A 17,665-nucleotide genomic window follows, 5' to 3' on the forward strand; every position below is an offset into this window, starting at 1 on the left:
TTCTTGAAGTTTCGAGATTATTCAAAATTTTTTTTACTGAATATTTCTTAGGAGGATTATTTCCAAACATCTTGCTTGAATTGCGTTTTTTTTCGAAAATTTACATCTAACTAGTTCACCCACACAAACATAGTGTTAGGGATTGGTTTTAGTTTTAGTTTAATTTTGTTTTCAGTTTTATCCCTGAGGTATTTTTTTTTGGATTCTGGGTCAGACCCTTAAATCGTCAAACCTAGATCACTAGGTATCAAAAATATTATTCGCATTTAATTTTTGATCCCTGAGTTATTTTGTTTTTGGTTTTGGGTCGTATCGTTGGGTTGGATACGAGACATTTAAGGCAGAAAAATAAAAAAAAAAAGGTTGCCTTGCTACGCATACACACACAAGCCAACATATAATTTGAATTCTCCCTTTTGCAAGTCTTAAGTTTCTACTGTTTCGATTAGCATATACATAATATTTTACACCCAAACAAAACTTTGTTTTAATTCTCACACACACACACACGCACGTAGCCCCTGAATTTAACTTCAGTTTTAATAAATTTTTTTTATATACTTAAAAAATTTTGTTTTTGATATTAACGTGTAAGTTTTTTTTTCTTTCCTCATACGCTTAAACCCACAAATAACTTGAATTACCATACACATACATACATACACACAAACCTATTACTTAATCATTGAATTGAATTTTGATATCCATACATATATTGTAATTTTTATATCCATTATTTAATATCCTTTATTTATATATTCTTTTTTATTGGGTTTTGGGTGAATTTGGACCTGTTATCTTATAGTATTTACTTTTTTATTATTTATTGGATCTGCAAATACAAACATATTGTTGTTATCGGGATATTTTCTTTGCATCTCATTTTTTTTTCTTTTTCGCATAATTTTTTTTCTCTTCTTTTTTTCCATTTGGGTTGTGGTCGGGATATCGTTTCCTTGGAGGTATTAGGGTGTCCGGGGAAAAATCTCTAGTTCGCTCTTTTTATTTTTTTCGATTGTTCTTGCGTTTTTGGGTTATTGGTTAAAAGTTTCGCCGCTGCAGACAGTGAATGTCCGACCAAGGCCAGGGCAAACATACCGAGGAAAGACCTTTTGGGGATTGGGAATTTTAGACTCCAATAAGTGTGTTACAAGGAGTCGTGCCAGGGCTCTTGAAAACCAGATAGCTGGTTCACTGTTCACACAAATTGACACAGGGATTCCGAGACCCATAGACTTTGTGCCTACGGATTATTTCAATAGGTGCGCTTCGCGGATTTTTGGTTCGCTTGGCCCTGAACGCCCGATTAGGCTCTCTGTCGCGAACGGGGTGTCGTTCAACGACTCGGAAAATAGTTTAAATTTTTCCCAGAAGATCGATTTGGTGTGCCAAATGTCCGATAGCGACAACGTGGGTGCACAGGGGGGCGATGTTACATCGCGAAACGCACCAGCAATGGTTAAATGGTTAACGGCGGCACAAATGCTCCTTGCACCGACGCTAATGAGCATGCAACCAATGTTGAACAGCTGAGCCGCATGATGGCGATGATGGCGCAACAACACGATTTGGTGGTGCAAATGGCGGGTGAAATGCGAAGCATCAAGACCAACGTCGATCATCTTGGTGGTCGCGTGGCAGAGATGGAGGCATCCAGTCACGCGGTGGGACATCGGTACGCTGTGGCATCCACGCCCGAGCCTCAGAACCGTAGGGGGGAGCTTGCTACCCGCAACGGTATTCCGAGTGGCAGTCGGATTACTGAGCGAGATGGTAGTGACCCTCCAAGGTGGAAAAAGTTAGATTTCGAAAATTGGCACATCAAATTCGATGGAACAAGTAAAGGTAGAAGCGTCGAAAGCTTCATCTTTCGGGTGGAAAGGATGCGCGAGCAGCATAATATTTCTTTCTTCCAGCTTTTCACGGACTTTCATTGTCTGGTTTCCGTCGGGGCCTTGAAGTGGTATTGGCAGGTCCTTGAAGACCATGCGGAGGAGCCGAACTTTGGCTACTTTGAGCTAATGTCCGAGCTGCTGAGCCACTTTAAGACTGCCGAGTCCGACTATGAAATAATCCGTGAAATCATGGAGAGGAAACAGCTGCCCGCGGAAGCTTTCGACGACTTTTATGCCGAAGTCCATAATATGACATTCCGTTTGCGGAAGAGAATCCCTGAGAGGGAATTGGTTGGCATAATTAGGGGAAATCTTAAACCGTACTTAGCCAACCTGACCTTCGCCATTAAAATGGACTCGTTGGCGGAGCTCAAAGCTGAGTATAAGAGAGCGGAAAAACTCATTAAGGAAAATAAGAGCCGGTCCAGACCAGTTAATGAGATAGGGTTCGAACAGCCCGATATACTGGGAGAGAGAAAGTTAGAAGCTTTTGATAGGAAGCCTCAGCGCACACCTCAATACCAACCACAACCTCAACCCCTACACCAAACCCCAGCCAATCCCAATAGTGTTCGTCCTTCTGTTAGTCCTGCGTCTAGGTCGACTGTGAATTCCTTTTGTGCTTCTCCCTTCCACTTGATGTTGTGTTTTTCGTGCGGTATGCCGGTGGATCACTTTGTGAAAAACCCGGCAGAAGCCCAAAAGCCGAATAAGTGTACGTCCTCGTTTCACAATATGGTCTGTTTTGCTTGTGGTAGTGATTCGTCCTTTTGTGTGTTTAAGCCTCAGCAGGGAAACTCGAGACTGGCGGAGTTGACCGGGGACTCCAGCCAGCAGACAGACAACCCGGCAACCCAGCAGTAAAGATTTTGAAGAAGGAAATGAAAGAGAATAAAGCTAAGGTAGAGGAAAGGATAACAGAAAAACGGGAGGTCAAAAGTTTGCACCAGAGAAAGTTAGATTACGAGGAGGCAAGACGTAGGATTTTTTGTGAAACAATACTAAATAATAGGAGAAATAGGAATTTTAAAAAGATAGAAAAGATGAGGGAGAAGGGGAAATATTTCAAACGTTTAAGAAATAAAATAATTTCAACAATTGTGACTGTAAAAGGCGATAACAGTTTTTTCGCCAAAACCGCGATAGGAGGTAGGGAAGGTTTAGCTCTCTTGGACTCAGGGGCGAGTGCCAGCTGTTTAGGGAAAGGCTCAGCGGCACTCCTGTGCGGTAAGGAGGCCTTGATTGTGCCGATCAGGGGCCAAAATATCCGGACCGCGAACGGGGAGGAAACCGCCGTGGTAGGGGTCATAAAGTTACCAGTCGAGTGGGATGATACGACCAGAGAATTGGAATTTTTGATAGTTCCAGATCTGCAACAGGAAGTATATTTTGGAATAGACTTTTGGCAGGCCTTTGGTATGAGTGTTGTGAGTAAAGGTATGAATGGGAATGTGTGTCCAAATGGTGCCAGTGTGGCGGAGCTCGTGCCCGCCGAGGGTGACTTGTCTTTCGACGCTGTGCAGCACGTTTTAACGCCGGAGCAAGATGTGATGTTGGAGCGTGTAAAAGCCCAATTCCCGTCCTTCGCGGTATTGGGGTTAGGCCAGACAGACAAAGAGGAACACGTCATCGAGGTGGTGGACGAGAATCTGCCGGTCAAGCAACGGCATTATCCAATTTCACCTGCCATCCAAAAATTGATCTACGCTGAATTGGACCGTATGATGACCATGGGAGTCATCGAGGAGTCCAACAGCAGTTGGAGTTCGCCAGTTTCACTCGTGATTAAGGGCACAAAGAATTGTCTTTGTTTGGACGCACGAAAAGTGAATGAGAGGACGACTAAAGACGCATACCCCTTACCCCACATCGATGGAATCCTCAGCAGGTTGCAGAACACACGCTTTATATCCGCAATTGACCTTATGGACGCTTTCTGGCAGATCCCCCTCGAGAGGAAATCACGTGAAAAGACTGCCTTCACTGTCCCTGGCCGACCCCTTTACCAATTTACTGTCATGCCTTTTGGGTTGTGCAATGCAGCACAACGAATGTGTCGTCTGATGGACAAGGTCATTCCGGCTGCTTTACGTGAATGTGTTTTTGTTTATTTGGATGATTTGTTAGTGTGTTCTGAAGATTTTATGTCCCATATGTGTCTGTTGGAAAAGGTCGCTCGGTGTCTTCGTGAGGCTAAGTTAACGATAAATGTAGAAAAGAGCAAGTTCTGTTTTAAAGAAGTTCGATATCTAGGGTACGTAGTCGGGGATTGATGCATTAGAACAGACGCCAATAAAGTGGTAGCTGTGAGGGACTTTCCGGTTCCGGAAACCCCGAAGTAACTACGACGGTTCCTGGGTATGTCGGGCTGGTACCGACGTTTCATACAGGACTATGCGACTATTGCAGCTCCACTGCACGACTGCCTCAAGAACTTACTGACGAAGCGATGAAATCTTTTGAAATTTTAAAGCAAAGGTTGATTTCGGCACCGGTGCTTACGCCCCCGGATTTCAATCGAAAGTTTTACATACAATGCGATGCATCGACAGACGGAGTGGGAGGGGTTTTGTTTCAGTTGGACGATGACCAGAACGAAGACCTATTGCCTACGTTTCGACAAAATTAAATAAGGCGCAGAAAAATTACAGCATTACGGAACTTGAATGCTACGCCGCCATCGTGAGTGTTAAGAGATTCCGACCTTACATGGAGGGAACCCCGTTCACCATCATAACTGACAATGCCAGCCTCAAATGGCTCATGAATCAGAAAGATCTTTCTGGGAGGTTGGCAAGGTGGAGTTTGACACTCCAGCGTTATGACCTCGATATTCAACATCGAAAAGGTGCACAAAACGTGGTTCCTGACACACTCTCGCGAATGCATATGGACGAAATACAGACGAATGACAGAGCCATAGACGTATGTCTCGAGTCACCGTGCTTCGAGTCGGAGGAGCATACGGAGTTGAAAAAGACGGTGACCAAGAACAAAGACAAGTTACCGGATTTGTGTTTATCGGACGGTTACGTTTACAAACGGATGCAATTCGACAGGGGGGACGACCTTCTAGCGGACCAGACCTGGAAGCTCTGGGTTCCGTCGGAGTTGCGACCGGGGCTGGTAGAGTTGTCTCATAGCTCACCGTCCGCTGGTCATGGTGGCATCCACAAGACACTGCCCCGACTACGTCAAAAATATTACTGGCCAGGAATGGGCACAGATGTATGCGCCCATATAAAAGATTGCGAAACTTGCAAAGCAAATAAGACACAAAACGTTTTTAAACAACCGTTAATGGGGAAACAAAAAGTCACAGAACGACCTTCCCAACGTTGATTCATTGATTTTATGGGTCCTTATCCACGTTCTAATGATGGTAATGTGTATGTCTTTGTATGTTTAGATCATTTTTCAAAGTTTGTGTTCTTAGAACCAATGAAAAGGGCAACTTCAGCAGAGGTAGTCAAGTTTTTGGAAAAGGATGTTTTTCATGTTTTTGGCGTGCCCGAATATGTCCATTCGGACAACGGAAAACAGTTTGTATCTGAGATCTTCAACAACTTTTTAGAAAAATATGGCACAAAACATATAAAAACAGCCTTTTGTTTACCTCAGGGCAACGCTGCAGAGAGGGTAAACCGATTTGTCCTACAGGTAGGTAGGTTGAACTGGCCGGTCCTTGAGGACCTCACATAGACTGATTGAGTCCCTAGTTTTACCAGAAGTTTTTTTAACGACCAAACTGAAAAACCCTATCAAAAACCAGGACCTATGTTATAAAATAACTTCGCCCTCTTGGCAAACAATAGAAGCTTCCTAGGACTTAAGCCACTTGCTGCTTCTAGATCTGACAGCTGTATCACTCCTAATAACTGGAGTCTTAGCCTTGCAAGTGCAGGGCACGAGCACAGAACGTGCTCGATCGTTTCCTCCTCCAACCCGCACTTCCTACATCTGCTAGCACTGACCAAGCCTAGTTTAAAGGCATGTGACGCCAGAAGGCAGTGTCCAGTCAGAATACCCGTCATGAGTATACAGTCCTCTCTTTTTAATGATAGGAGCAACTGTGTTAGTCTAAGATTGTAAGACCTACACATAATCTTCGACACTTTACAGCCCCGCGCTTGAACCCACACCTTTCCCGCTTGGTCGATCATGTGCACCTCTCGCCTTCGCTTAATCTCGCCCAATCTAATTGGGACATCTACGGAGCAAGCTTCAAGGGATGCGCCCTTTTTAGCTAGTTCGTCCGCTTTTTCATTCCCATCTATTCCCATATGCCTTGGGACCCAATATAGATATATGCTTCTCCCTGTCCCGATTCTCTCCAGAGACTGCTTACACTCTAACACGCATTTTGATGATGTGCTATGCGAGATTATTGCCTTAATTGCTGCTTGACTGTCAATATAAAAGTTAACACGGTTGCAGCTTAAGCTATTCTCTTCCAGGGTTTCTACTGCTTTGGTTACGGCTAATATTTCCGCTTGGAAAACGCTACAGTAATCCGGCAGCCTGTAGAATCTGTTTATTACGGGATCAGCACAGTATACCGCAGACCCGACACCGTCCACTACATTGGAACCATCTGTGTACACATGTATCGCCCCGTCCGCCATTTGAGAACCCTTGCGCCAACCATCCAACTCTATTGTGGCCTTAAGATCTCCCTCGAAGCGCAGATAGGGAATCATGTATTCTGTTCGTCTTGTGATTGATGACGCTATACTACTCTGGCCATATGGTCGGCTCTCAAGCTGCCTCGAAGCACCGAGCCTGGTTGCGGTCGTTAACGCTTTGTTCTTTGCTACCAGGTCTACAGGTGGGATGTGCAAAATGGCATACAGTGCAGCCGTCGGGGTTGTTTTCAGGGCTCCCGTAATGCTAAGCATCGATAGTCTGCATACCCCTCTAATTTTTTGAGGTATGTTGTTTTTTGTGTGGCTTTCAACCAAACAAGAACTCCATAGTATAGAATAGGGCTTACAATCGCTGTAGAAACCCAATGAGAAAGAGAGGGCGATAGGCCCCACGTACACCCCAGCATTCTTTTATATGAGTAAAGTGCCGTTGAGGCCTTCTTGACCCTCTCCTCCACATTGACTTTCCATGACAGCTTACTGTCTAGGATGATTCCTAAATATTTTGTGCAAGGTTTCTCCTGTAAAGTCACCTTCTAAATTAGGCCTGGTCCAATTTGGGACCTTGTACCTCTTTGTAAACAAGACCATATCCGTCTTCTCCGCATTGACTTTCAACCTGACACTAGATGCCCAGGTATGAATATCGCGAAGCGCCCGATCCATCAAAGAACTAATCGTTGGAAGGCACTTTCCACTTATGACAATTGCAACGTCATCTGCGTAAGCCGTAAGTTTTACGGGTCCCTCATCGAATTGCCTGAGCAGTTGGTTGATGACCAGCGTCCACAGCAGAGGTGATAGCACCCCTCCCTGCGGCGTGCCCCTGTCCACTGATTTCGTGGCCTCGTACAATCCCCGTTGTGATATAATCTTTCTGCAATTTAACATGCAGCCGATCCATCTTATTAAGGCAGGATGTACTTTAATGTAATTAAGACCATCCATAATCGCCCATTTTGCAACATTATTGAAAGCCCCGGCAATGTCCAAGAAGACTCCTAGAGCATACTCCTTATATTCCAGGGATTTCTCTATGCTTATTACCACCCTATGCAATGCGGTGTTTACCGACTTGCCTTTGGTGTACACATGCTGTGTTGTGGAGAGCAGCTTTTCATCCACGTTGGACTTTATGTACTCCAAGAGTGCGGTACATGATTCAGTCGTATGCACCCATCGAATATTATTTTAAGCCATTCCACGACCGCCCTACTTGAGACTTGTAGCATGGCCGGGAATACACCATCTGGGCCCGGCGATTTAAACTTAGAAAACGTCTTCACTGCCCACTCGATCTTGGTATCGGTCACCAAGCCCGGCACTACTAGCTCCGTGATCGAAGTGTGAGTGATGTCTGCTGGCTCCTCTAAACCGTCTCCCGATGGGAAATGTGTATCGAGAAGCACCTCAAGGGATTCCTCACTATTACGTGACCATTCCCCGTTATCTTTCTTTATTAATCCCTGGACTATGTTTCCCTTTGCTAGGACTTTTTTCAACCGTGCTGTTTCGCTGGAGCACTCTATGTCCGTACAGAAACTTTTCCATGAGTTTCTCTTCGCCCTGGTAATTTCACGCTTGTAGATCCTCAGTAGATCCCTGTTCTCGTCCCGACACGCTTCGCTTTCCGCGGTCTTTGCGAGCTTTAACCTGTCTTCTTAGAAGACTCAGCTCATTGCTCCACCATGGCGGCTTTGCTTTTCCTCTGAATCTTCTTAGAGGGCAAGCTTTGTTATACGCAGTCATAAGCGTCCTTGTTAGGAATTCATTCGACTCCTCCAGTTCCTCTACATAAGCAACCTCTTTGGGTTGTCCCAGTTTTGTTTCTACATGTTTCTGGAATTTAGTCCAGTTCATTGACCTAGGGTTTCTAAAGGTTCCTCCCTTCTCTACCCTCTTTAGGGAGATGTTGAAGCTGATATATGCATGGTAGGAGAAGGATGGTCTATCAAGAACCATCCAATCATACCTTGATATATCACGCTCAGAGCTCAATGTAATATCCAGAACATTGCTGGATGTTGGACCAATGTATGTAGGGATATTTCCCCTGTTGGCTATCTGCAAATTGGTTTGCAGGATATAGCAAAACAGAGATTCGCCTCTCTCGTTCGTATCTGCTCTTCCCCACGCATTTTAGTGCGCATTTGCATCTGCGCCTATGACCAACCGGCCTTTGCGCCCTTCCTCCTGTACTAGCCTTTTGCACTCCATCGGTGGGACCTCCGCAGCATGGGCCATGTAGCACGACGCCGGGATAAATACCTGCTTATTCTTTTGCTCAACGGCCACCGCTACGAGATCCTCAGTGGTGTAATTAGGCAGCATATATGAATGTAGCTGTTTCCTTACCATTACTACAGCTCGCACCCATCCTTCCGTTTGCGCGTAGTAAACGCAAACCCGCGCGCGTCCAGAAACCTTTCCTCCGGATGAGAACCACGGCTCCTGGGTCAGCGCGACGTCGAACGAACCCTCCTCAAGGGTTAGGAGGAGTTCGCTCGATGCCACTTTACTGTGTTGGAGGTTTATCTGTAGGACTCGCAGCACCATTGGGCTGTTTGTCCCCCTCCAGCACCTTCGTCTTGACGTCGTCGTCCTCCCCTTGCCCTTTTGGTTTAGAGTATTCGAGGCCCCCTTCAACCTCTCGTGACTGTTGTGCAGGGTGTTCCTCTGTGCGAGTCACAGCGGTTGGCCCTCTTCTAGCACGTTCGTGGTGATGTCGCGGACCTCCACCTGTCTTTTTTCTCTTAGGCTTTTGAGGTCCTTTTCGACTTCGCCCACCTCTATCGTGTTAGGGTTTTTATCCTCGGGACTTCTTTTCCTGATTCGCATGTAAATTTTGCCAGTGTCAAAGGAAATTTTGCCAAGATGCGTGTACAAAATATCCTCCGCCTGCTTGTTTGTTTGGAAGATGTGGAACTGACCATCCTCGGTAGGCCGAGATACAGTAAGTACCTTCCAATCCTGTGTCGGTATGTTCGGATTCTGATTCTGCAGAAGTCGCAGTGTATCCTCAGACTTCATCACGCATGGTATCCATACCTTAACTTTTGGTACCGTGGGGATTTGCGCTTTATCCACCACCTCAAACCGCGCGTTCGTGCCTTGCCTTTGGAGGTTTGGAACCACTTCCTCCAGCCACTGCAAGCTCGTATTGTTGTCGCACGCTATCATCTTCACACCGTTATACCATCCCCCCGAATCAAAGGTTGGAAGGGGCTTACTTGGTTGTTCCCGCATCATCTTAAGCATTAAGCTAATAAGCTCCCTTTCCACAGATCTCCACCTTCCAGTAGTCATTTGTCCGAAAGGACTGCTACGATCAACCAGCGCCACAGTCAGTGACAGCTTTACCACGTCACTCATCTTCTCGGGAAAAGCAGGAGTCTTAGTGTTATCTCCCTTTGGCACCTCCGAGAAAGCCGGAGTCTTAGTGTTAACTCCCTTTAGCGCCTCTGAGAAAGCCGGAGTCTTAGCGTTATCTCACTTTGGCTTATCTGCTACTTCCTTAATTGGAACTTCCCTCTGACTCGCAGCTTTCGAGGTAGTTGCTACCTCGCTATTGGAGCCCATCTGTCTTACAGCTTTGGGCCTATTTGTCTTGTCTATGCGACTGCGCTGCCGCGCGGTTCTAGGACTGGGTCCTTTCTGCCTCTTGAAAGCAGGCTTGATCTGTCCTACAGATCGTTAGATCATTTATAAAAGAGAATCAGAAAAATTGGGACAAATGCGTCAGTGATGCCGCTTTTGCACTCCGCAGCGTTACACATGCAGCAATCAACATGTCGCCGTACTACGCCACTTTCGGTATGCCTATGATACAGCATGCTGCATCATATGACCTATACCGAAAGCTGGTAGCGGTGAAGGATGTTGATTGCGAGGTAGAGGCCCCAGGTGATTAACTGCAACTAATTTGGAACAAAATTATGAAAGAGCTGAAGTTGGCCCATGAAAGAAGCCAAAAGGTATACGACACTAGGAGTAGGGATGTTAAGTTTCAAATTGGACAAGTGGTATATCGCCGAAACTTTAAACAATGTTCCCAGGTCGATAACTACAACGCCAAGCTAGCTCCGCAACAAGTAAAATGTATCGTACTTAATTCTATAGGGAATTCAATGTACGAGCTTGGCGATAGTAGTGGGAAAAAGATCGGCGTATACCACGCTAAAGACATTTTTGCAAAATAGTTTAATGTTTTTTGTAGTGCTAGTACTTTTGTTCTATGTTATTTATTTATTTATCGACGTATTCTATTTATTTATCTATTGACGTATTTTATTTATTAACTCATTGGCGTATGTAATTATTTTATTAAATTATTTTTATTTATCTTGACTTTTTTATTTATTTGATTATTTTTGCATTTATTTAGATTTTTTTTATTTATTTATTTATTTTAAAAATTTTGGTACTTGACTATATGATCTGTGATATTTTATTTTATAGTTTTTATTAAGTTCTATTATCTGTGATATTTTATTTAATGTTATTTTTTTTTTTGTGTTTTTTTTTTTATCTGTGATACTTCCTTTATTTTTAGATATGTAGGGTAATATCTGTGATATAGGTTAAGTAGTAGCGTTAGCCCAGTGATTTAGTTTGTAGGTAAACGGTAGAGAATTTTAAAGGCATGAAGAAAAATAGGCCCGGCATTGAGTCGTGGGTCGAGGCCACACGCTGGACGCAGGAAATTATACTCCACAGGCTGCGTTGAAAACTTTTTACGCACACGCTCCATAGTGCAGGCACCATTGGCGGTTGCGAGCCTGTAACGACAGCCTGTCTCCATACTGGCTTGAATGAGTGCCAGCGTGTATATGTATCTATGTGTCGACGTGTGATATGTCCAGGTTCGTGTGTTGGCCGCAATGTTGCAACGACAATGGCAACGTGGTGCCTGAAGTAGATACAATGATGCTGAGGGCGTATCAACATTGCGGTCAAGACACGAACTAAACATATCTGTGTAGGTGTTAGCTTGTGTAAGCGTTTAAGTGTATGCATGTATGAGCGTGTGAAGGTATCAGTGTGAGCGGTCAAGGCACGAACTAAATGTATCTGTGTAGGTGTCAGTTCGGTGGAGCGGTAAGCGTGTGAATGTATGAGTGCACGGTTGTATGAATGTATCGATGAGAAATACGGGAAAGCCTAAAAGAAAGTTTGGCATGTAATGGTAAAAATTTTCCGTTCCTGGCTAACGTTCCTGATCACGGCGGTGGTTATAAAAAGGGGAAAAATAAGTCAACGGGCCAAAGTCTTGTTTCAACAGTGCCCAGTGCAGTTAAGAAAAAGTTGTAAAAAAATAAATAAAAAGTGAAGTGCGCGTTTTCAGCCGTAATTGCCAAAGGTAGTAAGTGCTGTAGTGCGCGAATTAACACGAGTCGCAAAAAAAAATAAAAAATATATAAATAAAATTTGAAGCGCGCGTTGGGTGTGTCCGCGATCCCTTTTAAGGGAGTTCCAAGCAGTTTCCAGCAGAGCATAGAGAACCAGAGGTAAGAGAAGATATACCTTGTTTTTATCTTTCCCCAGGCATGCTTGACGGGAACTAGGTCTTCAACCTGGCCTATCTCCCAAGCAAGCCTCTGCGTATATGGCCATGCAGACATGGAACCTATAGACAAATGTAGCTATAGATGCCTAGACACGCCTGCTCTTTTGAATTTGTCTTCATAGATTTTCTTTTATATTTAATTACAGCACACTTCACACTTGTTGTTTTTCCTGGGAAGGATCAACTGGGCACAGCCTAAGTACCGGTGACAGACCGGTCAACAACAACTACAAGAACTTGGGGACGTACTTTCATTGGCGGGATAGAACACAGCGGCAACAAAAACCATAGCCACCTCATATTTTTTACATTGGTGACATACAACAACAACAACCACACATCCACAAACACCACTCTACGTTTTTGTTTGGCCGACGGCAAAACATCCCCCAACAATACCCTCGATACACAATTCTGCTAGCATTCTTTTATTGGCGGGTAAAAGCCGCATTAGTACAACAACAACAACTTCACAAAGCACAGAAACAACAACCATTACACATTTTTCTGCTGGCGACCACATATTTCGGATCGGCGATATATCGCCACAACAGCGACAAACACAACAACTAACACCACTAGTTGCATCCCGCCCGACAACAAATACATCATATTTTTTATATTAGCGGCGCGATGCCTACAACAACAACTACCATTGGCTTGCATCAACAATTGCACCATTCCTTCCACAACAATTGCGATGCACATTCACTGCGGCTAACCACAACATGTGTCGGCAACACGGATACATCGCCACCATAACAACCACCATTACTCATGTTTATATAGGCCAGCAAAACTACCACAACAACTACAACATTTCGTTTTAACGCTGGAAAAGGGTGCCTGCGACACGAAAATAACCACAAAACACTGGATCTGCTACCAGATTGGAGGAACAACACAAGCAGCAAGATACATTTTTTTTTACCTTTGTATTATACAAATATTGTTACTTGCTTTTTCTCTGTACATACCCATATTAGAGGTGTTATTATTTGGACTAAAGGGTGCAGGTAGGCCTGGAGGACACAAAGTTAGGCATGGGAGTTCCGTTTCTAATAAATTAGGGATTAATATGACCGCGTGGCGGGTTTAGAGGAGTTGCGCCGGTCACTCCTAGAGGGGATATTATTAAATTTGTAAACGGATGGACAAGTTTTTTTTTGTCGTTCATTTTTCTATTTTTTCACAAGTTTTGTTTGATTCCAGTTGGAAGAATTCTTGCACTTGCATTGTTTTTAGCAAACTTTCGGTTTTTTTTTTCTTTCATTTTAGGTACTCTTTTTTTTTCTTTCCACCACACTTCCACCCACATACTCGTGTAAGAACCCATGCGGTTCATCTAAATTTTCTTTAATTTAATAATTGTTTTTTTTTTGTTTTGGCACTTACTACATTTTTTCTATAATTCCCGTGGGGTCTCTGGGGTCTCCGATGCACTCTCATCCCTGAAAGAAATCAGAAAACTAGTCCACTTTTTTTTTGAATAGGAATGTACACAGTAACAGGCATTTTGGTATTGTCATCGACGCTTTGTCAAACTAACTAACTCAATGTCCAAGATCACAAGCGAGTGATCTGGCTGAGTATTGAGAAAGAAAGGTGTGCCGGATAAATGTATGTGCATTGAGCATGTATGCTTTGAGTGCTTTTCTCTTTACAGCTCGCGGACTCAACTTCATGCAGGCGCCTCCAACGGAGTGAGTAACATGGTGAGTGAAAATATTGTACATTTGGAGAAGTAGATTTGTACGTATGAATGTATGTACATATATTGCCAGTCAATTCCTAGTCTTGCAAAATTAGAAGAGGAATTGGTGATGATGAAAGAAATCAGAATAATATATGTGCATGCATGAAAACGTCACAAACATACATTTGCACCCACATACTTTTTCTATTACTTTGATGACCTACTTCTGCTTTGTGGAAAATTTATTTCGGATTTGTTTTGATTATTGAGATAGGTCAGGGAATAGGGTTTCACCTTTTTCGCGTTTTATGTTTTTTTGCTTTGGCTTGCCGACCTTACGAGCGTTTGAATATCTGCATATCTAGGATTTTGAATTGACCCCTAGTAGCAGCTGTATATTAGGGTGGATTAGAAACCAAGTGGGATTTGTGCTTTTAAGCAATTATAGGATTTCATACATGCTTCTATATCTAATTTATAATTGAAATTGAACTTGAATTACTTCTAGTTATAAGTTAGCTTAGACTAAGTTCTTGGATTCTTTGTAAATTTTTTTATTTAAGCCAATCGATAGTAAGGATAGGGGCATTAGTATTAGGGAGAATTACTGAAGAATTAAACCTAGGCTATTTAAACTTTCTTGGAGTCATAGTTTATCTATACATTTTTCTTTTCGTTATCTGTACTGATTGTCTTAAACATAGCTGAGTAGAGGTTCGGAAATATCGGAATTGTTAATAAATTATAAGGAATATATGGATGAAAACATAGGTTTTTCAATAATGCAGGGCTAAAGGTTTAGGCTTGGTGTTGGTGCTGCGCTTGCGCGTGGCAAGGTTAGGCGAAGGTGAGTAATAGGGAAAAATGACTTATTGAAGGACGGACCGACTTATGTCAGGTTTGGGGGCACTGTAAGTAGATAGGAGTCAGCACAGTGCCCACGGTGCGGTGCAAGTTGCACTGCAGAGGGAGGGTAGACTCCACCTGACAGGACAGGCCTTCATCTTTTTCTACCCCTTACGCTTTCACCTCTATAACTTTGCCCCTCACGTTTATTTCTATCTTTTTCTGCTTTTTCTCATCCTTCTATACATATGCAGGTATGAACCCTTTTTGTTCATGTGGCTGCGGGTGAGGTCGGTGGTGCAACACCCCGCCCAAAACGACGAGCTAGCCTGGGCCCGCAAGCATACCTGCTTGCCGCCGCTCCTCACCACCCAAACAGTCAGCCACGTAACATGTTCGCCGTCACCGGCTTTTGTCAACTCCGTATACTCCTCCGACTCGAAGCACGGTGACTCGAGACACACGTCTATGGCTCTGTCATTCGTCTGTATTTCGTCCATGTGCATTCGTGGGAGTGTGTCAGGAACAACGTTTTGCGCACCTTTTCGATGTTGAATATCGAAGTCATAAACTTGGAGCTTCAAACTCCACCTTGCAATCCTCCCAGAATGATCTTTCTGATTCATGAGCCATTTGAGGCTGGCATGATCAGGTATGATGGTGAAAGGGGTTCCTTCCACATAAGGTCGGAATCTTTTAACACTCACGATCGCTGCATAGCATTCTAGTTCTCTTATGCTGTAGTTTTTTTGCGCCTTATTTAGTTTTGCCGAAACGTAGGCAATCAGTCTTTCGTTCTGGTCATCGTCTAGTTGGAACAAAATCCCTCACACTCCGTCAGTTGATTCATCACATTGAATAAAAAATTTTCGGGGCTGAAATCAAACTTTGCTTCAAAATGTCAAAAGATTTCAAAGCTTCGCCCGTCACGGTAAATTTCTTTATTTTGTCCTTTTTGAGGCAGTCATGCAACGGAGCTGCAATTGTCGCATAGTCCTGTATGAAACGACGGTACCAGCCCGACATACCTGGGAACCGTCGTAGTTGCTTCGGGGTTTTTGGGATTGAAAAGTCTCTCACAGCCACCACTTTTTTGGCGTCTGTTCTAATACAACCATCCCCGTCTGCGTATCCTAAATTGCGAACCTCTTTAAAACAAAACTTCCTTTTTTCGACATTAATCGTTAAGTTAGCCTCGAGAAGACACCGAGCGACTTTTTCCAACAAACACATATGAGACGAGAAATCTTCGGAACACACTAACAAATCATCCAAATAAACGAAAACACATTCACGTAAAGCGGCGGGAATGACCTTGTCAATTAGACGATACATTCGTTGTGCTGCATTGCAAAACCCAAAAGGCATGACAGTAAATTGGTAAAGGGGTCGGCCAGGGACAGTGAAGGCAGTCTTTTCACATGATTTCCTCTCGAGGGGAATCTGCCAGAAAGCATCCTTCAAGTCGATTTCGGAAATATACCTCGTGTTTTGTAGGCGACTCAAAATTCCATCAATATGTGGTAATAGGTATGCGTCCTTTATAGTTCTTTCATTCACTTTGCGAGCATCTAGGCAAAGCCGATTCTTCGTTCCTTTAATAAACAGTGATACGGAGAATTCCAACTACTGTTGGACTCCTCAATGACTCCCATGTCCAACATTCGATCTAACTCTGCGTATATGAGTTTTTGTATGGCCGGCGAAATTGGATAATGGCGTTGCTTGACCGACAGATTCTCGTCCACCACCTCGATGACGTGTTCCTCTTTGTCTGTCCGGCCTAATCCCAATACCGCGAAGGACGGGAATTAGTTCTTCACACGCTCCAACATATGGTTTTGTTCCGTCGTCAAAACGTGCTGGGCTGCGTCAAAAGAGAGGACACCCTCGGCGGGCACGAGCTCCGCCACACTGGCAGCATTCACACTCCACTTCAAACCTTTACTCACAACACTCATACGGAATGCCTTCCAAAAGTCTATACCTAAATAAACTTGTTCTTGTAGACCTGGGACTATCAAAAGTTCTAATTCTTCCATCGAATTTTCCCACACAACTGGTAACTTTCTTACTCCTACTACGGCGGTTTCCTCCCCGGTCGCGGTTCGGATATTTTGGACACTGATTGGCACAATCAAGCCCTCTTTATCGCCTAGGAGTGCCGCTGAGCCTTTTCCTAAGCAGCTGGCACTCGCCCCTGAGTCCAAGAGAGCCAGGACCTAATGACCTCCTATCTTTGTTTTGGCGTAAAACCTGTTATCTCTTTTCACTGTAACAATTGTTGAAATTATTTTATTCTTAAACTTTTTAAAATATTTTCTCTTTTCCCTCATCTTCTCTATCTTCTTAAAATTTCTGTTTTTCCTACTTGCATTTATTGTTTCACAAAATATTCTTTTACTTGCTTCTTCGTATTCTAGCTTTCTTTGGTGTAAACTCTTAATTTCCTTCTTTTCCCGTGTCATTCCTGCCTGCTTCACTTCTTCCCTGTTTTCCGTATCCCTTCTCCTCAAAATTTTTACTTGAGTGTTGCCGGGTTGCTTATCTCCTGACTGGAGTCCCCGGTCAGCTCCGCCAGCCTCGGGGTTCCCTGTTTGGGTTTAAAAACACAGAAGGACGTGTCACTACCACAAGCAAAACAGACCATACTGTGAAATGCGGACGAACATTTACTTGGTTTTTGTGCTTCTGCCGGGTTTTTCACGTAGTGATCCACCGGCATTCCGCACGAAAAACACAACATCAGGTGGAAGGGAGATGCACAAAAGGAATACACAGTGGACTTGGACGCAGGAATAACAGAAGGACTAGCACTATTGGAATGGTTTGCGATTTGGGACTGCGGTTGGAGTCCCTGATAAATGCTTCTACTTTCTTTTCTCCTAATTCTAGTAATTCAAAATCTAATTCGTTAACCGTCCTGGGCCTACTTTTATTTTCTTTAATGAGTTTTTCAGCTCTTTTGCACTCAGTTTTGAGCTCCGCCAGAGAGTCCATTTTTACGGCGAAGGTC

Source organism: Eurosta solidaginis, chromosome X (genome assembly GCF_040869045.1).
Source record: "Eurosta solidaginis isolate ZX-2024a chromosome X, ASM4086904v1, whole genome shotgun sequence".
NCBI classification, from domain to species: Eukaryota; Metazoa; Arthropoda; class Insecta; order Diptera; family Tephritidae; genus Eurosta; species Eurosta solidaginis.